Source organism: Cryptomeria japonica, chromosome 1 (assembly GCF_030272615.1).
Source record: "Cryptomeria japonica chromosome 1, Sugi_1.0, whole genome shotgun sequence".
Taxonomy (NCBI): Eukaryota; Viridiplantae; Streptophyta; class Pinopsida; order Cupressales; family Cupressaceae; genus Cryptomeria; species Cryptomeria japonica.
In genome coordinates, this window is record NC_081405.1 from 407,672,865 (window position 1) to 407,694,949 (window position 22,085).

Consider the following 22,085-nt stretch of genomic DNA (forward strand, 5'->3'; position numbering starts at 1 on the left):
GGAAGATTTTCCAAACATTGGAGATGCTTATTCAGCATGGATATGTTCTCTTCGATATTCGGTATCTTTCACCGACAATTATTAATATCAATAGAGGATTAGGGTTTTTCTCAGAGGTTAAAAGGTTGAATTCACTTCATTATTGATCACCTTACATTTAGAGTGATTGCAGAGTGATTAGGAGCGACTAAGAGCAATCAAAGGCATTTCAGAGCAATCATATTTCTTCTTGAGCGATTTCACCAGTGACCACTAGTAGAAATATGGCCAATAAATGACTACGCGACCAAAAAATTTAGTCACGAGACCAAATTTTAGCATTTTTTTACAAAAAAGCTATGAATGACTAAATAAATGACTAATTTGGTCATTGGGTGAGATCACACAAATAAAAATGAATAAATAAATGACTAATTTGGTCATCAGGTAAGAGAACACAACTATAAATGACTAAATAAATGACTAATTTGGTCATTAGGTAAGAAACACAACTAAATGATTGGTCACATAAATAAAAATGACTAAATAAATGACTACTACTCCTCTATACTATTAGTCATGAGGTATCCCTCATTTGATAACACATTATACAAAAGTTGGACATTAAATCAGCAAGTATAGGGCATTAAATCAACAATTTCTATCACAAGAATTGGAATGCGCTCAACTACTAGGTACTTTCCCCTATTTAGCTTTTAATTGAAAATGAAACAACATTGCTTTCAAACTAGGTACTTTATATTCTATGCGCATTTATACATAACTTTTGGTTTATAATAGATATTTTTAAAAAAATGATCAATTGTAATATTTTTGTTTGTAAATTATTAGTCATTTTAAATATTAATTTTATTTATAAATAATAAATAATTATATTAGGATATGTATTATATTATATTTTATTTTTGTTTCCATTAAAAATATAATAAGAATAAAATTAATAACATTTCACCACTACTACAATATAAAAAGGAGGTTTAAGACAATTTTTAAAGACAAAATAATTATTTTCTTAAACATTTATTTAAATTATCTTTAATTAAAAATTAAAAGTATTTTGATTAGCTTAAATAAAAAATAAACATAGAAAAACTTGAATTTTAGCACATTGAGCTGCTAATTAAGAACAAATGAATGGCGCCAAGTGGATTTTTGTGTGAAAAACATTTAGCATATCAAGCGGCAAATGAATGTCGCCAAGTTTTTTATCTCCAGGTGATAGCTTATTCATAGAATATCTTCTTTCATCTTGTGTCTACCTTTGTCTCCAGTTGCTACAAATCCTGCGGGTATGTATTCATCTTGTCATTAACATTAAATGTATTGTTTGCTCCTGGTTTTGCCTTGTTTACTTTTGAAGCAATAGTCACAGGAAGGGTAGTGTGCCTATTGATAAACATAGAGATGCATTCATATATAGTCAACTAATTTTGCATGATGATCAAATGATTGATTAGATTCCAAGAGCTTAGATGTTGGATAGAAATTATTTCATGCTAAGAGAGACTCCCACATGTTCTAAAAATGAAAGTTTTGGGATGCAAATTGCTGCTAATATATAGGCATATCTATAAAGTATCTTTTTTCAGGTCAAATCTGCTTTAAGTGTCCAAAATTGCTCTACTATTATCATCAGAATTGCTCTGATCTTTTGAGGTCTGCACCCATTGCCCATGGCTGTCCTAACTTTTTGATAGGGATTTTTCTTTGATAGTGTTTCTATATTACTATTCTAGGGCATTTACTTGTCCTTCTTCACCATACTTTCATGATTGCATTATTTTTGTCTAACCTTGAGGGTTTTGATCTTCATTGTTATTCCCTAAGACTAACCATTGTCACTCTGCAAGGTTATTAGACCCTTCAAGTGACTGTATATTTGTCTTCACAATTGTCTTTTGTGGCTTTATAACCTTTTTTAGGATTTTATGCATTGTGTTCTTTTGATTCAATCATATTATCTTTTGCAATGCATTCTTTGATAGGCCTCATGATTGAATATCTCTACCCTTTTAATGGATTTTCTAACAAACCTTCATTCATTCATTCCTATCTATGCTAGGGTTGCAATGGTTTGTGTTGAATGCTGCTACAATCTTTCATGCAAGTGTTAATGTCTTCTGGTAGTGACTCTTGATTGTGAGAATCTGGCATGTTCTCTTCTAAAAGTTGTGACTATTCGAAAGACTATGTTTTGTTATTATCATTGAAAGACTTTTTTAAAGCTCTTTGTCATTTTTTTGTGAAAATTGAGACAAAACCTCTTGACTGCAAGAATACCCTTTTCTAACATATCACTATCATTTTGATACTTTTTTTCTTTGTGTTTGATTCAAACATCATATTGTCTTGTACCATCTCTAACTCTTGACCTTGAAAGGATCCTTACCCTACCATACTCTTCATATTAAACTCTATATCCATATTCACCCCAAAGTGGTTAGAACCCCTGGTATCTTCTAACCTCAAACTACTGGGGCCTTAATAAGCATAGGTAGCTCCTTTTGTAATGTTCATTCTTACAAAGGAAACAAGAACTCAACCAACCCAAATCAATTTTTTTACAAGTAAAAACAGTCTTATGTAGCTGAGAGGAAAGAGAGATAGGGAAGAAAGTAGCAGGTTTTGAAGAAATCAGTACACTATCATTCATTTGAGTCAAGGAATATCTCATGTATTCAAATTATGGTTGTAATAATAACCATGACCCATTTCACCATTGTTTTGTAGGCAAATAAACAAAGACATCGACCTCTCCTCTTTGCTTATATACAAAATGGTGAATTGAAACCACTTCATATTTAATTTTTAAACTTTTCAACTCGTGTCATATTTTATACAAAGATGCAAACAAAATTTGCACGTATATTACTATCAGTAATGACCCCTTCACTATCTTGTGCTGAATGAAAATCCTTCAACTGAAATATATCATTGTAGCCACCATTACCAACTCTGTGCATTCATATTTCTTCACCTACTTATGAAGCAAAGAGGATGGCTCCTTGCACTGATTGAGCCTCAAAAAACTGTGGCACCCTTGTTCAACAAGGGTTGATACTCTACAACAAGATGCCTATCATTCTTGGGCTCAAGCTAGTTGCTTTCATGCTCAATAAAAATATGATGAAAACTTTTTGTAGTTTTGCCACCACCATAATATCATTTTGCTATTGTTAACATCATACATCCTCATGCTATGCTGGCAATTCATCAAGCTCCTCAATTTATTCACTCTTTATATGGTAGTGACTACCTTTAACTTATGAACCTTCAAACAAATCATCATAACGACCCCTTCACTATCTTGTGTTGAATGAAAATCCTTCAACTGGACTACATTGTATAAGAATTTGGTGTGGATCTTTCATTCTTTCCTTGATTTGCCATTTTTTATTGTTCCACCCTACGATTTTGTATTTGAGGTATGTAAAATAGTTGCTCTATAGAGTTTTTTTTATCTCTCTGCATTATTTTGGTTGCCTTCATTTAAATTATGTAATTTTTCCATGATTTCAAAAAATAAAGATTTTAGGAACAAGGTTTGATATGCACATATTTCTTATATACCAACACAACAATTGAATGTTGGGGGTGTAATGGATATTTTAATACAGACATTTAAAATATAGAAACCTTTCTATAAAATCTTAGAACTGATGGCAACACCAAGAAGTAGGGTTATTTTAGAGATTTTGGAAGTAACTACACATCAAATTTTGGGTGCCTTTAAAAAAAAAGTGGTATGATGAAATCTTTGGGCATAAAATAGATGGAATGCACTCCATACTACTGCTGCACAATATTTTGGTTGATGGGATTTTTAAAATAGTAAAGGAAGGTGTATGGAACAACCAAATTCTTATCATTATAAACAATGATAATTTTAAGATCCTTTTATGATGTGAAAGTTGACAATATTTTATGAAAGATCCCTAAATGAATACACTTCAAACTGATTTTAGCAATGACTATCATTTATCTTCATGTCAATTGGACCTAATTTCCATTTATCTTTTCTATATAATTAAATAACTCTTACTTAAAATATATAGTTTAAATTAACCATTATTTGACTATCATATCAAAGTATATTGGAAACATATAATAGTGTCATTTTGATTAAGGACACATATTCTGCATTATATTGTCTGGCTTCTGCAGTTTTTGAGATGTTAACTTGTAGTGTTCTTTGGTACTAAAAGATTGAGTCTATTACTATGTATTGGTTGTTGCATTTATTAAGCTAATATTCCTGACTTATTATTATTCTCTATCATTGATTTTGGCTTATTATTATCCATAATCTTTGGATTTGATTGTATCATAGTTTGTTGCAAATAACACACTATCTTATCCCAAGTCTTAATATTGTTATTTGATCAAAGAGTGCCTTGAATGTGTCATCATTTAATATCACTAGTTACTTGAATGTTCCTTGAATGTGTCATCATTGAATATCACTAGTTACATTTGTTATTCTCATGGACAGGTATTGAAGCACTTGCAGACCTGGAGACTTTTGAAAAGGCAAGCAAGGAATTCAGAGTTTGCTGCAACGTATTCGAAGTCAAAGAGGTCCTCTACAACAAATTCAGAGGTCACTTGAAACCCTCATGGATGAAAGTCAAAAACCTCTTAATGTCTTCTATTTAGATCTCAAGTCTTTTTATACAATTTTTTTATTAGGCACTCAAATCTCAATCTTATCTGTTTTGGGCTCTTTCTTGGAAAATGTGAAAAAGAGTTTCTTTTTCAATGATTCAAGTGATTTTTTTTGGGATTAGGATGATATATATTATTATATTTGTCCATTTCAATAATTTCTTTTAAATTTTCATGGATCCTATTGGTTCCCAAATCAATAGATTGGAAAGTTATAAGGTTATACCAAATCCTATCTTCAAACCCTCCAACTAAATGGCCAACTTACTGAGTGTTCCTTTAGGATTATTCACTCCCTGCACTTCAGGTTCTCTAGGACCTAGGCGGGTATACCTCTTCACCAACTGATTTTTCAAGATGATTTTTTTTTATAGCAGATTGTGCCTCTCTACTATATTCTGATTTTAATTGTTTGTCTCAAAATGATATCTCTTTTCTAAGATAAAAATCTTTAGTTTCTTCTAGTATTTATCCCTACTTCCTATTTTTGTTTCCTTCTTATATCTTCAAACTAAAACTGAAAATATAAATATTTGAATTGATTAAATGTAACTTAATGATTGATCAGTGCTTTCCTCCTCTTGGGCTAAAGAGTCACTAATTCCTAGAATCTCATGTATAACTCTTGTGAAATAATTTTTGAATCCATTGCTGGAATGGATCTATCAACTATTCCAACTTCCAATACCACTCCACTATTTTCTTGTCACAATAGTTAATCTAACTGAGTTTAACTTTTATTTGAAAAGACTAGCACCCTGTAAAGTGCATAGCTTTCGTCTTCTTTCCATTAGTCATCCATAAAATAACTAGCACTTGCACCAAATAACGTACAATGGTTATGTCGATAGTAAGATATATAAAATGAGATTTCAATCTTGTATAAATTTATTTATTAAACAAAACTTTCATGATTATGTAGTATTTGAATTTCTTTGTATTAGAGTATAAATCATTAATGTGTCATAATTGAATATCACTAGTTACTTGAATGTGCCTTGAATGTGTCATCTTTGGATTATTTTTTATGTTTGTTATTCTCATGGATAGGTATTGAAGCACTTGCATGGGTTATAAAGCTTGTTTGGATAGGACCTGGAGACTTTTGAAAAGCGGGCAAGGAAATTGGAGTTTTTTGCAACAAATTTGAAGTCAGTGAGGCCCTCTATAGAAAATTCAGAGGTAATTTGAAACCCTCATTGCTGAAAGTAAGTTGATAGGAAACACACACATATTCTAGTCCTAGGAGGTAAACTTTAAAAGAATGTAAGATAGATCTCAAAACAATGACTCATTGTATCCTCTTCTTTCTATTACAGTCTCAGAATGTAAGATAGATCTCAAAACAATACTAGATTGCAGAATATTACAGATGGATCAGTGCCAAAGGTTGACTACAGAGCAATATCATGCACATGATGAAAGAGTAGCTAATGAGAGGAGCTTGGACAAATATCCATGTCCATGTAATGATTGTCTTGGTGGAAAGGTGAAAAATATAAATGTGATTTATCGACATAAGATAACTTGTGGGCATAGTGGTATAAGCCCTTGGGATTATAATTATTATGAAGATATGATAGAATTGCAGACTGTGAGAGATGAAGAGGCAAAAAACATAGATGAAGCAGAAACAAACATAGATGAAGTGGCACCAAACATAGATGAAGAGGTAGAAATGTTTGACGAAGGGTTTGAAGTTGATAGAATGTTGAATGAGGGTCTAAGAGATGATTGGGCCAAGTCAATGGAGGATGCTTTAAAGCCTATTTATGCTAATTGTAAGTTGTCATTTGACAACAATCCTTCAAATTCTTAACTTGCAAGTGGTGCATGGTTAGACAAATGAGATAGTAGATTAGTTATTGGCATTATTAAGTTCATTGTTACCAGCTGACTCCACATTGCCAACAAAACAAAGTCAATGTAAAAAGCAAATCAGTAAGCTTGGCTTGGGGTATGAAAACATCCACACATGTGTGAATGGTTGTATATTATTTCGCAAAAATCTTGCAAGTGACAGTGAATGTCTGAAATGTCATGAAGCGAGGTATAGACAAGGGTTGAAATCAGTTGTGGTTCCTAGAAAAGTTCTTCACCACTTTCTGATAATCCCACGATTACTTTGAATGTATAGGTGCAGAGACATTGCTGAACTTATGTAGTGGCATGCCCAAAATAAGAGCACTGATGGAAAATAATGACATGTGCTTGATTCAAGGACATGGATGGAATGTAATAATAGATGGCCTGATTTTTTTCAAGATCCTTGTAATATAAGGTTGGATTTGGCTCTAGATGGGGTAAACCCATTCTCATATCAAAGTACTAAATGGTCAACTTGGCCGGTGTTTCTAATAAATTATTACTTGCTTCCATGGTTAGCAACTAAACCATTTTTCTTAATGTTATCATTGATTATACCAGGAAAGAAAAGTGTGACTTCAGAAACAGTAGATGCTTATCTAGATCCATTGTATGATGAGCTAATGGAATTGTGGAAAGGAATTGAAGCAATTCAATCTTTAAGGGATGACCATTCAATCAAATTCACTTTAAGAGCTTCCTTATTGTTTACGATTCGTGATCTTTCTATGTAAGACACATTATCTAGTCTCCTTGTTCATGGATACCATGGATGTCCTTCTTGCAACTTTAAGGATTTTATGAGGCACTCAAGAAGTTTGTGTAAGTGTATTTATTGTGGAAATCGTGCTTACCTTAAAATGGATCATCCATATCGTCAGCAAAAAAAATGTTTCAATGGTCAAGAGGAGAATCATGAAGCGCCATTGCTAATAACAGGTGATTACATTATTGAGTATGGACAGAATAGAATGTCATTTATTGAAAATGATGGGATTGTGAGTAGTAGAAATGATCCATGTAATGAAAGCAGTGTAAAATGATTGTGCATATTGTATAAGTTGCCATACTTTAAGGATATAGCCATTAGGCATACTGTTGACTTTATGCATACCGAGAAAAATATAGCCTATGCTATTATAGAAACTCTTTTTGGTGCCTTAGATACTATTTCATCATGTGAAGACTTTCAAGAAATAAAGATTCGTCAAAATTTTTGGGTTGAAAAATATGATAATGAAAATTATAAAAAACCTGGTGCTCTTTAAGACTGGACAAAGGAACAACGTGCACAATTCTTATAGTTGATGTCTCAGACTCACTTTCCCACTAGATATGTAAGTAGTAGCATCAGAAGCCAAAATGACATTAATAGATTAAGAGGCCCCAAGACCCATGCCTATCATGTCATAATCGAGAATATCTTACCTATTGTGGTAAATATATCAATTTTGGCAAAGGGGCCGAGATTGGTAATTATAAGGTTGGGATTAATATTAAAGAGAATGAGCTTACATGTATTAGATTCTTTGAACTTTGATAGTTTGAGGGGGGAGGTTGTTGAAGTCCTTTGTCTATTGGAACAAGAATTTCTAGCATCAATCTTTAACATTTTTATGCATCTTTTGATACATCTAGAATATGAACTAGAGCATTGTGGCCCAATAAGAACTAGATGGATGTATCCTATAGAACGATATATGAAGGTTTTGAAAAAAATTGTCCATACTAGTGCAAAACCAGAAGGCAGCATGTCTGAGGGATATTCAATGCAAGATGCCTTGGGATTTTGCACAGAATATATGAAGGATTTAAAAAATGTCAACAGACGTGTATGGGATGATGATGAAGATGATAGAGTTGCAGGTGAAGTATTAGAAGGAAATGGATGTCGCTTCAAGCTATCATATCAAGAAAGAAGTGCAATACATGCCTTTATTCTTCAAATCACATCTTCATTCAATAAGTGGCATAGGTAAAAAAGAAATTACACAATAATTTATTTACTCAATTACATTTACACATTTATATTATTAATCTTACTATTTATACATCATTATTTTCTATAGAAAATATGAAGAAGAGAATCAAACTTGGATGCAACATCAACCTCAAAAGCGCAACCGCCATGATTTGATTGGAGGAGATTCTTTTCCAAAATTTGAAGAATGGATTGCTAATGCAATCAATGATGCAAAAGAAGGAGGTCGCGATATGACAACAGAGGAAAGTGAACTTTCACAATCTCCACATTTATGAGCTATGAGTTTTAGTGGAATGTGGGCCTATGGTAGTCACTTACAAGTGGAAGAAAAAGACAAAGGAAAGACTAATTGTGATTGTGTTGTTAGTGCTGAATTTCTTCATGGAAATGAGAAGAAATTTTATGTTGGATTCATCCAAGATATTATTCAAGTGTTTTTTGGTGAAAATAGTCCTATATTATTAAAATTTAAGTGGATCCGACCATCTGTGGTATAATTTGATGAGTATGGATTTGTGTGTGCAAATACACGACAATTTTTATCAGAGACAAATGAGTTGTATGTTTCCCCTCTTCAAATTAACCATGCATTTTTAATTGATGATGTAAGAAGCCCGAGATGGTCTTATGTCATTCAAATAGAGTCTCATTCAAAATGAAAAAATTCATGGAAGTTGTTGATGTAATTCCTGATGGGCAACATGCTAATTTATAAGAAACATTCAAAGAAGTGGATGAAGACAATGAGGGAATGTTTGAAGAATAAATTTTGATGACAGATGAAGAAATTGGGAGAGAGAATGTATTAAATTTCTCAAATAATGAGGAGGAAGAAAATCAAGTAGATGTAGACACTAGTGATCAATATTTTGATCTCGCTGGCAATGCAGATGATTATTGATGAGCCCCATTTTATGACTTTTTATTTAAGACTTTTATGTTGTTTTAAGACTATTTTATGTTGTAAGGACATGAACCTTATAACTAATACTTGTTTGAAAGCTTTAATGTTGAACAAAGTTTATATATGAATATGTTAGCTTTAATCTTTGTAACCATGCTACACTGTGACTGTTAGTTGTGCCTTATAACAGTAATGACTACAAGACAAGCATTTGATGAAATATCGTTGTAGATAGCCATTATCTTAGACTGTACTTTACTCTATCTTTGTATCATGGACTACTTTGCATCTATTGGGACTGCTATATAATGACAATCTTTTAACTCTATGACTATCATGGTATGGTTTGTTACTACCTTATACCTACTCTAGATGATTCACTATTCTATGTATCAAACTATGATTCACTGAGATATTCTTTGTGAATTGTTGGGTTTGATGAGCTAATTATACATTATTATTTTTTTTGGACATCAGGAAATGAGAAAAAAGAATTTAAGGCACAAATTAGATGATACTGATCATATTTCTGAAGTTCCAATCACATATTATGAGCACTCTCATGAAGAACATGTGACCAAAAATAATGATTTTTATCGCATCTAGGTTTGACAAATAGGCAAGTTATAAATCCACTAAGTAGTATATTATTTTTTTAATACCGTTTAATGAAATTTTATAGGCAATATTTTTATGTACATAAGACATGATATGATATATTTTTTTGTTTTTCAGGGCCAAGAAAAACAGTGCAGAGAAAAAGCAGAGAAAAAACAGAAAGAAAGTAAAGATACAATGCAGCCAACTCGTAGAAGCCAACGTTTTTGTGACTCAACAAATGTACTTGGTGAAAACTAGTTGTGGTGATGTGCAATCTCACAAAACACACGGTGATGTGCAACCTGATATACCACATGGTGATGTGCAGCCTAATATACCACATAGTGATCTCTTAACACAAAGTCTAAGAGAAATTTTGAAAAACAAGAGAGCCCACATACTGATCTCTTAACACAAAGTCTAAGAGAAATTATTGAAAAACAAGAGAGGAAAGGAACAATGAATTTGTAGATGATTTATTCAAGTTTAAAGGATGTGTTTGAAGTGAAATCTGCAGAGACCACTACTGATCTATCTACTCATGCTACACATAATGTGGCAGAGGAGCATGAAATTCTAGTGACTCAGAGTCATGAAGTTGTTGCATCTGTAACTTTTGATGGAAGTACTGGATCAACTAGAAATATTGATAGTGGTTTAATAGAAGATGTGGCCACTTTTGTTAAAAGAAAGAGACTGGGTCAAGATTTATATACATTTGTAGAGAAGGATGCAAAAGAAAGAAAATTGGAAGGGAAGAAGGCATTCTTGGTTGAGGTGTCAAGAGATGGTGAGCCCATTGGGAAAAATACTGCAAGGTGGGCCACTGAGTTGGGCATAAGATGTAGGGCCCATTTGGATATATGTAAATCAAATTTTGTAGACCAAGATCCACAAAGTGTGCAAAATGTTATTAAAAATATGGAAAATGCCTTTGACACTATTGGTGGACAAATCTCAAGAAAATATTATAAAAACAAGATGAGACTTTTGATGAACAATTTTAGATACAATTGTAGATAAGCAATCATGGAGGGAAAATAGAGGTCTTACTACTCCACTCTATCTCCAAAATAGTGGGAGGCATTGAAAGAAAGCATGCGTTCTGAAGAATATTTGACAACGAGTCACCAAGGCAAGAGAGCAAGAGATAATGTGAGTGTTGAATATATGTCATTTGGCCGAAGCGGGTTGCAAGCCAAAATGGCCAAACTAGGAGTAAGTGTATGGATTTTTGGTTCAATCTACATTGTGTTATTTAATTAATTTTTTTTTGGACTGACTATATGTTAAAATTGATATTGTATTTTAGGTGGAAAATAGTAATAGAGAAGCATGTAGTATGAAGTGAAAATCTAGTTCATCCATAGAGATTTCACATCCATCTGTTGAACGCCCACTAAGAGCCTCACAAAATCATGTCAACTCAATTGAAGGGTTAGAAGATATAATTAGTTGGTTACACAGTCTCACTGAGAAAGTTTCGCAGTTGGCTACCTATGTTAAGCCTAAAATTTCTACATGGAATGACCATGATTCCATGGATTCAGATCACGTAAGAGTCTATCCCTCAATATTTTGATTCTCACCTATATCATCTTTATATTGTATTTTGAATATGTATGCAAATGTATTTTGATCATATATAGAATAACAAATCTATGAAATTTTGCCTTTTGTTGACTATTTTTTAAATGAATTACTCCTCATATGGATAATTTTTTAAACTAGATGCAGAGAAATTTTATCAAAGAAACAAAAAAACAAAAACACCTTGATGCCAATAGAGCTGTCGATATTCATAGTGATGATGATGAATTCAAGAAGTATGTGAATTATATTCATAGTAGTAGTTGTGCTCAACTTGAGGTCAGTGCTATGAAACCTTTACTTTTCTTATGTCTTTTAGTACTTGTTTTTTTCTTTTGTCGCCAACATACTTCTGATGATCAAATTGAATATTTAATCAAATTAAAGATAACATTCACTATAATGTCCCTACATATTATATGTTATTTCAAACATAGCAAACATATTTTATGTTATCAGTTTGATAGGGACTATACATTATGAGTTTTGAGTATCACTTTCATCGTAACCCAATAATAGTTGCAGATTATATATCGCTTCAGATATCAAATGTACTGATTAGAGGGATAAATATATCAATATAGCAGATTATAACCATCATTCTTAGTGTAAGTGGTAACTACTATTGTATATATCAGTTCTCATGAAGGTTTTGAGTTAATTACTTAAAAAAAGAAGTCATTTGTGATTAAGTTAGTCCTTATTCTTAAGAATTCATAAGAAGGGACATTACATTCACTAGCATTCCACACCCATAAATTCAAGCAACCTTATTTATTATAGATAATATCACAAGGAATTGATACCCACGACAATATGTACTACAACTTGCACAAAAGAAAGCAAATTCTATTGTATTGCATTAACAAAGTCATGATAAATTCTTGCAAAGATCTTAAACTATTTGATGATGACTAGTATTACAAAACCTTCTCATATATATGAGAATCACGAGTCCTTTGAAATGAAGGGGTGCACCCCTTTTGAACTAAATAACTATAGTTTGTTAAACTTAGACATAAACAAATTAAGCATGTCAATATGATTGATATAATCATCATCCTGGTAACACTGGAAGTCTGAGGTCCATTTATTCATTGCGCTCTCTATGGTATAGGATCTCTCTATCATCCATATCACATATGGAGCTAGATCCTCATCCTCATCGACTAGTCCTCTGGCTGTTCTCATTAAACCTGTCAATTGAAGTTGTCAGTCTCCCAACGACATGAGTTCTCCATCACAAAGCATGGTTGGAAATTGGATCAATTGTTCATTCTCTAGGAATTGGATGGAATTTTTCAACTTATCCCCGAATTCATTGTGTGCCTTCAATAGGGTATCTTCTTTATTCTTATCCTCTGGAGTCATAGAGTCATGAGTGGTCATGATCTCCTGGATCCATTCGTGCAACCTCATATGCTTTGTGTGTGCTTTGATGGTACCAGTGTGCATCTTCCAGAAGTCTTCAAAATACTTTAGCATAACTTTAAAACGAGCATCAACTATGTCATCAACAAGCTTGACAGTGCGAGCCTGTGCAGCTTTGAGCAGTCTATTCCCCTTCTTGCTTTTATACCTTAATATGAAGTATCCTAGATTGTTTCAAGTATATCTTTATCAGTTTCATAAGTAGCAAGTCCAACCTCAGTAATCCTTGGGGCCGATTCCAACTATAATGCCTTATCCTGCCAATATTGTTTCTCTTCCCGTGCTTTCTCATAAAGGCCTTTGACAATTTTTTTTTTCCCTCACCAAGAACTCAACTTGTTCTTTGTTTATCCGAGGGTCTATTTTTCCAACTTGATGGATCATGAGGTGGCCAAATGCTTCATCTATGTCTACTAGTAGGGGTCTCTTGCCTCTTGGATATAGAACCCATAGCAACAAGGCCTTTTGCTCTGGATCATACCTTGAACCTATCAAGATCCTATAAACCTCCTCTGGTAATAATTGCTTGTCATTGTTCCTCTTTCTCCTAAAGCTATCAAACATAATAGTAGCTTTCATTTCCCACCCAGGGTAAATTATCACACCAACGTCCTTGAGGAGTTGTCTTCCTCTTTCCTCAACATTGATTTCCTCCTGCATTGATATAAGAAGGTTTCAAACTCAGGAGTGTTAAAAAACTCCTGATCTGAAACAAATTCCTCATGCTTGAGGATTTTGACATCATCAATTTCCATCTTGTAGGGTTGTCCTCTTTCTAGATCCATATCATGATCAGGTCCAAACCCAGTGAGTGGCACATCTTCTTCTATGTTAACAAATTCAATAGTGGATTCAGGGGATAAGCAGGCAATGAGAATAGTCTCCCTAGGATCTTTAATCCTTTCTCTAAAGACATACAATGGCACTGGATTATCTAGAATCTCCAATTCATTAGACATTAGTTTGTTCACTTTGGCCATGGGGTCATCAATTGCTTCCAGGATTTCTTTGTTGATCTTGCCCCTCCTCAATTTCCATTCATATGCTTTAGCTACCTTATCAAGTGTCGACCTCTTCTTGATTTCTTCCTCCCTTTCCACATTCCTGATGAAGTCATCAATCATTAATGGCACATGTTCTATGGCTTTCAATCTCTGGGACATTCTATTCCCCTGCATATATCCTTCTAGATCAAAGTTGGGCCTGGGGTCTCCTTTCACAAGGTGAAAATATTCTAACTTATTTTGTAGTAAACAATAACTTTTTGAACTCTTAACAAGAAAATCAGAAAAGGACAATGTTATCAGTATTTTGGATGGTGTTTCTTTTGTCCTGATATCCTTAATTTTCCAATCTTTTTGATGTCCTAAGTCTACAAATCAATGGTTTCTAAGGGTTTAGGGTTCAATAATTTCAAAATCATTTGGTAAAAGCCTTTATGTCATACTATCTTAAGGACTCATTTGTTTGTCCATAAACTTTTTCACTTAACCAGAAGGGTCACCATATTGTTAAAAGGGGCCATTTGAGCTTTAGGCTTAGGCGAGGTTTATTAAAATTGAAATGCTTTATATTTTCCTAAAGTCCTAAGTATGTTTCTTAATGTATGCATCGGGTTCTTAATGGCCAGGTAAGTCTTGTTTGATCCTATGGTTGTCGTGATACCACAATAAAAAGTCCCACATTGAATACTCATCACGACTTAGTGACAAGCCGCTAGTGGCGGGGCTAGTCAAAGAGTTAGCGGTGGCAATTAAGTGCTAACAGTCAGCGGTGGCGGGTAAGTGAAAAGGGACCTTAAAGATCGAGAGGTTGTCACTAGACCACGATGAAGAGTTGCAAGAATTTTACTCTTCACGGACTAGCGACTAAAGGGTGGGCCCGACCAATGTGAGCAGCCCAAATGTTTTAAATGGCTAACAAGTCCAAGGGAAATCAACGGTTGTTTCTATACTACGATGGGAAGATGCTAGTCCTTTACCCTTCGTGGATCAGTGACAAAGGGTAGGTGGGTGACTAAATGGTGGGCCTCTTCAAAGGCTTAAGTGATTAAAAGGTGTGCTAATTCTATGTGATCTAGTGGTTGTCACTTGATTGTGATGGAAAGTTGCTCGAGTTTTATTCTTCGTGGATCAATGACTGAAAGGAAAAGCATATTGAAGATATCTTTTTGGTTCGTTGGAGCAGAAAATTCAAAATTTTAATGGATTTATTGTAGAGCGTGTGGCTTCATTGATGGTAATTAATGCTCATTTGCCACTAGGGTGCTTTCATAAAACCTTGTTTTGAGATTTTATTGCAAAAGGCAATCAAGAAGATTAGCAAAGACAAGGTGCATAGTTTCTATGAATTCTTAGGCGACAAGCAAGTTATTATGTGACTGTGGTTTGCAATTTCTACTTGTGTCGATATTGTCTAGTGCTAGAAGTTCTGAAGGGTTGTTTGAATAACAAAATTGAAGTAAGGTTAACCTTAGATTGTTAAAATGGCATCACAAAGAGAATTTAAGGGAAAGGTAGACTATCAGGAGAGGGCTATCTGTGATGATTTTCTGGAACAATTGGTTCAATCCATGAATAGTGCTACCAAGATAAAGGAACTTGTGCCTAAGTCTCCCCGCCTACAGATTGGTGATGGTTTATATGATAAGGGATGTTGGCTAAGAGATCCCCAGATAGGCATGGCAGGTCTAAGTCTGTTCAGGGTAGGGTTTGGTCACCGAAATGTACCTACTCCTACAAATAACATATGGGAACTAGATGTTGGGAAATTGGTGGTCCCTAGGGTTTTCATGGATGTTGATTTATTGACTCAGATTGCAAAGAGCTATGAACCCATCATTAGGATTGTGAGGAATATAAGTGGAGGCCCCCTAATTGAAATTATAGCTTATGAACTTAAGAAGGTATTCCGGCTAAATGAAGCCTCAAGTTATCTAGAGCCCATTGATTTTGAAATGCTAAGAAAGGTGTATGATGCCCAGAAGGATCATCTTAGGAGAGGGCCATTGAGGGAATTTTTTGCAAAGATAGGAGGACTAACACTGGTAGGCCCTAGTACAGCAAAACCTTTCCCTATGAATTTCTTCACCTTGAGGGCTAAGGGTATATATTGGTCTTTGTGTCAAATTTTTGGAGAAGATACAGAGAATGCCATGCCCACTCATTACATGCTTATGATGGCACAAATTCTGAACCCATCCATAGCAGTAGCATACGACTTTGCACCCTATCTTGAAAATGTCATCCATGAGGGTTTAATTGGGATCAATAATGCTAAGGTGGATAGACCTTTTGGCTGGTATTCCATGTTAATGCATATGTTTTTGTTTAAAGGTGCAGAGTATTTTGCAAAAGATATGGACATGTTAAGAGAAAAAGATGGTGAAGACATGCTAGTCCAATTGTGGAGTGCAGATCTGTCTTGGGACAGGGAAGATGCTAGTTATCTAAAGTTTGATAGATGTTTTGCATCTAAGCTTAGAATTATTCTATGTCAAGAGAACCCTAGGATCCCAAAGGTTCTCCTTGAATTCATTAGACCCAAGGATTTTGTAGAAGACATTAAGATTGTGCACAATTAGGGTGACATAATTTTATATCTTGTTTCTACTATCTTTAGAGTATATGGTTTCAGGGGAACCCCATACTTGCTCCCCTATCAGGTTCCCTTGAAGATTGGTATTGCTGAAATTATAAGGCAGATTGGGGGTTTGCAAGAAGAAGATCTAATAAATAATGGAAGAGGGACAATCTTTCCAATTGTCACCATGGCACATCAATTTGTGATTACCAAAGGGGGTTGGTTACATTTTGAGAAGTTCCTTTAGCCATACAGATTACCAACAACAGTGGCCAGGTTTGCTGATCCTGAAGACTTCTTTAATGCTATGTTCAGGAAGAAGGTCAGGTGTGCGGCCAAAGTGCATCAATTACACTTCCCCAAAGATCTAATAAGGAATGAATTTAACTTGGCAGAGCAAGAGGTGAGAAAGGAAAAATGGTTAGTATTCAAGAAAACTCTTGATTTTGTCCAACATTTTGATAAGAATTATGATGCATTAAAGATTTTCCACCCATTTGAGGAAAATATTAATTTTTTGATAGATTATTTTGAGGATGCCATGTAAACTTTGAATGAGAAAAAGGATGTAGTAATGAAGGCATACCCTGAGAAGGCCAAGCTCATCTTGACTAAGCCCATGTTTGCTAAAATTGTTCCCCCTGGAGAGTATGTGATGTACAAGAAATCGGGATACAATATAGTGATGCCTAAGGAGGATGAAACTTCTACATCAAAGGGTAAAAGGCCAATGGATGATGCTCCTAAGTCACAAACCTCCCCAAAAAGGTAGAGGTTGGAAAAAGAGGCACAACCAAGTGAATCTTTGTATTCACCTTCTCAATCCCCATTACATATAGATGATGAGTAGGCAGTTGCTAAGTAATTAATGAAACTAGGAACCTTGGGGGAAATTTCATTTACTTATGCAGAATTGCAAGAAGGAATGCCAGAAGAGCCAGCAGGTGCTAAAATGGACCTGACTACTGAAGAATTTGTAGGCAAGGAGTTGGATCCTGTCATTAAATAGGCTAGTGATGAATTTTTGGCCAATGATAATTTTGTAAAGTTAGGAGCCTTTCTGCAATTTGTTTGGAGGAAACATATGGGGCAATTTAAGGAAAGATGTGAAAAGAGGAAAATTGAACAATCCTATAAAGATACATTTTCTATTGAAGCATGAATAAAGCAGGAGATGCTAAAAGAGTTTGAGGCAATTACCCCTGAGGAAGGGAGAAAATTGATTGCAAATTCTGGAGTGCTAATTCTCCCAGAATGGGACATAACCGATGCAATAATTTTTGATGTAGTAAGGAAAGAAACCAAACCCTTAGAGGGAATAACTTATAGTGATGACCATGCAGACCTAGTAATGTGGTCACTTAAAAGAGAAGAGAATAGAAGAAGGGGAGAATCCTCAGGATCTGATTGCTCAGGGGGCATGATTGTAAAGAGAGCCAAAGATATAGGGGTAATTGAAGCTGCTAGAATGACCTTAAAGTCTACTAAATTTGGAGTGGCAGTGACTAAAAAGGAAGTAAAAGAGAAAGTTGATCTCCAAGTAAAACTAGAGGTAGTCCTCAAGGCCTACAATGAAGCAAAGCTGGAGATAGGTTCTAAAGATAACACCATTGCAGAGCTGAAAGGTAAATTAGAAGGACAATATCAAAAGGGTGAGTCTTCCCAACTAATGATTGCTTCTTCTCCTACTAGGCCCCCTCCTAGTCCTATTATTGAATTCCCTCCTTCCCCCATGACTTCTAGTTTCCAATCAGCTGAGAACATTCAAGATGAGATGGAGAAATTGAAGCAGACTCAAGAAATTTTTGCAAACAAATATGAGGAAAAGGTCAGGGGTACCATTTTGAAATTTGCTGATACTGTTGAAGAAGCAATTGTTTATATAAACATGAAAATAATATTGACTCTTTTGGGTTCTTTGAAAGAAAAAAAGGCCACTTTGGAGCCAATTTTGGATAAGTGGACTGCTAGAGAGGTGGAATTAGAATCCATATAATATTTATCCCAGGAAGAAGTAGGTGTTGATGATACTATCAAATCTACTTATGAATTAGTAAAAGGTTTGTCTAGGTTTGCAGCGAAAAGAGTCAACATAGAAAGGAGGGCAAACTTGTACCGAAAAGAGTACGCAAATGAAAATTTTGAATTATTTCTTGGAGGTTTTTTAAGTGTCAGTAAATTGAAAGATAAAGAAGTATGGCTTGGGGAGCTAGGTCATAGGTTGTCTAAGAGAATAAATAACATTATAAATATAGATGATACTTCTTTATTTATTCAAACTATTGAAGAAATTGAGAAAATAAAATCACATTTTGTCTTTTTGGAGAAGGAAGTTAAATAGTTAAGGGAAACATGGAAAAGTTTGAATAAACTGAAGAAAAAATTACTAGCTTCTCTTGGCCTGATGATGATACATTCAAGGTATGGGAAAGAAAATATGTTATAAAAGAGATAGAAGCACAGGAAGATCCTACCAACGCTCTAGCATGTGGCAGTTCACAGGCAACCTGAAGTGGTTAGTTCTTGCAACAAATTTTTTGGGTAACTAAAATTTTGAAGAATTAAAGACACCTGGCACCTGATCTGCAAATATTGAGAAGTCAGTTGGCCATTTTCCAGCTAGACAACTAATCGGTTATGCTCCTACTTCAATTGTATTTTTGTAATCAATGTAACATTTGGGGGGAATTATGGTTAGGATAGGAATATTATTCTAGGGAAGTCTGAAGCTTGTTGTATCCAATTTTTATAAATGGATACCAAGACTACCTAGAAAAGGATCACAAAATTTTTGTATCGAAGCTCTAGCAAAATATATGCAGGCTTTTGTTTTGGCATTTTAAATCATCATTATGTCTATGTAAAATTTTGATGAGAAAATAGTAATATACAATCAAAATATTTTTTGAGCCATGATTTGTGTTGTCTTTGTGTTTGTGTGCTGGTTATCATTTTGATTAAATGGTCAAGGATTGTTTAGTTAGATGATTTGCAAGGCAAATGATGGGAATTTTTTAGGTCTTTTCCTCAAGGAGGAGAATTAAATATACTTAATTCATCTTCATTGATAATTAGTAAATTTACATGAATTTGATGACTGGGTCTAGCATAGGTTGAGAGTTTATATATGTCAGGCATATATAGATTTAGTAGATCAAAGTGGTGATATGTATCTGAATTCTATTGTCAAATTTTAACTTGATTTTGATGACTCTGAGGCCCAGATAAGGCATGGGTTTAAGTTGCTAGTGTTCGTGACATTCTTTGTGATCCTTTACAATGAAAATAAATCTTTCATTCATGCTCGGTTGCACTGAAGTGAAAAGGTTTGCAGAAATTTGCACTAGTTTTCTGTAAATCATCTACTAAATTGTAGAAAGTAGTCACAAGTGGGTATACCCACCTAAGCTTTGTCAAGATTGAAGTATAGGGGGTTTCCTTGTAAACCTTGTTAATTGTTGTCTTGTTTCCAATTCTTTTTGTTCTCTTCTTTTGTGAAAAGAGGCAAAGGATTTTAGAGAGAAAACAAAGTAATCAGAAATTGAGACCAACAAGAATTGGCAACTTTGTTGGGGAGAGTCGTAATATGTCTTATAATGCAGATCAAAGCTCATATCACATAAAATTGTTCAAATCTAATTTCCCATGATCTTTGTGAAAGGTTACCAAATCTGCATTTACCTGTGTCCCTGTAATACTCTTTGTCCATCATTGCATTGTTCAAATATTTCTCTAAGAGTAGCGTTCTCATTCCGCAGTCTCCTGTCAGTGATTTATTGTGCTTAAAATTTTTTAAATTCCCAAGTAATTGGGTGGCGACTCTAAAAATTAAAAAAAACCAGTGCTCTTGAATAGATCATAGATCACTTCAAGGAAGTTCACATAATGCAGAGAGGAAGGAACACTAGGTCCTACATGAATAAGAATCCTCAAGAGAAGTTGCAGGGAGGATTGCCTGAACCGGTCCGAAAGGGCTAGAGAGAAACAACTATACATGAACCAATTAATGCTTCATGGAGATAGAAAGGCAGCCATACAGGTAAGTCCTCTGGTCGACTAGTGTATGCAAATTCTAATACATCATCTCATGATTCTGAACAAGAAATTATGGGTTTTCATACAGATTTGTTTGGTAATAATTAGGATATTCAAACTTTTCATCAAAGATTGTCTCATACTGGCATTTATGGGAGAGATAGGAATATCTCTAATGTTAGGGTACATTCTTTGCCCCGAACTGTAGATGGGAATGTGAGTTTGATTGATATTGACCATATTAATATATCAGATTCAGAGGAAATTTTTCTAGACCCTGATGAAGTTTCCCAAGAAATAAAGGCTCTTAATAATAGAGTCCATTAGTTAATCTCCTTAAGAAAACAAAAGGAGATGGAGAAGGAAAACGAAACTAAGGCAAGACTTATTGAGAGAGATAGGTTGTTAAGACAGATTGCAGATCTTGAATTATTCACTCAAGAAGAGCCTATAAGTAAAGAAGAGGGCCTTGTTATCAGAGAGAATTTGCCTACCAAAATTAGTTCTGCACCCAAAGTTGTTGTGCAAACTAATAGGGAGCTTCACAGTGATCCACAACCTACCAAAGTCTGTGCTGACAAGGGAAAACAAAAGGTTGTAGAGATTGGAGCTGGTTCTAAAACTACAGATGTAATATCAGGAAGTGAGAGGGTACCTCATAGAATATCCTTGCATGAAGTTGAAATAAAGAAGATGAGAAAAGAGAAGAACAATTTGTAGAAGGAATTGCAGAAAGCTGAATTAGAAGCAACTAATGCCAAAGTCGGAAGAAAAATTGACTACCTAAAATCCCCTCCTATAACTTTCCCTTCAACAGATCAGAGTAAACATATACCTCAACATAATTTACACTCTGTAATGAAAACTCAACCAACCATTCCCATGAATACTATTCCACCTTTGAACCAATATGCCCCTGTTAACCAAAATAACCCTGCCTTTTCTTTTAATGCTGCTCCAGTAAATCAAATACCTCTTGTACCAGAATAACCAAGTTTCTCGAGTTGGTGGTCCAAGTTCAAGAATGAATGTAGGGAATAATTGTGTTGGTAACCAGTTCTAAAGAAGACCCATCAATGTGGAATTGTATAGACAACTTTTCTTTGATGGGATTCCAAGTTATCCAAATCATGTCCCTATTGAAATGAGGGACAAACTTCAAAAATTTGCTAGAAATAATGCCATAAGTGTAGAGGAGCATCTGAATTCTTTTGGTGATATGATTAATGATTATGAGATTGCAAACGAGGATGTGATCATGAAATTTTTTGTGCAATCTTTAGTTGAAGATGCCTAGGATTGGTACAGAGGGTTGCCTGTAGATAGAATAAGTTCTTGGGAAGAATTCAATAATGGCTTTCAAGAGCAGTATGGGGACAAGACAAATGTGAGCTTCATGCTCAATGAATTTAATAATATCTAAAAATC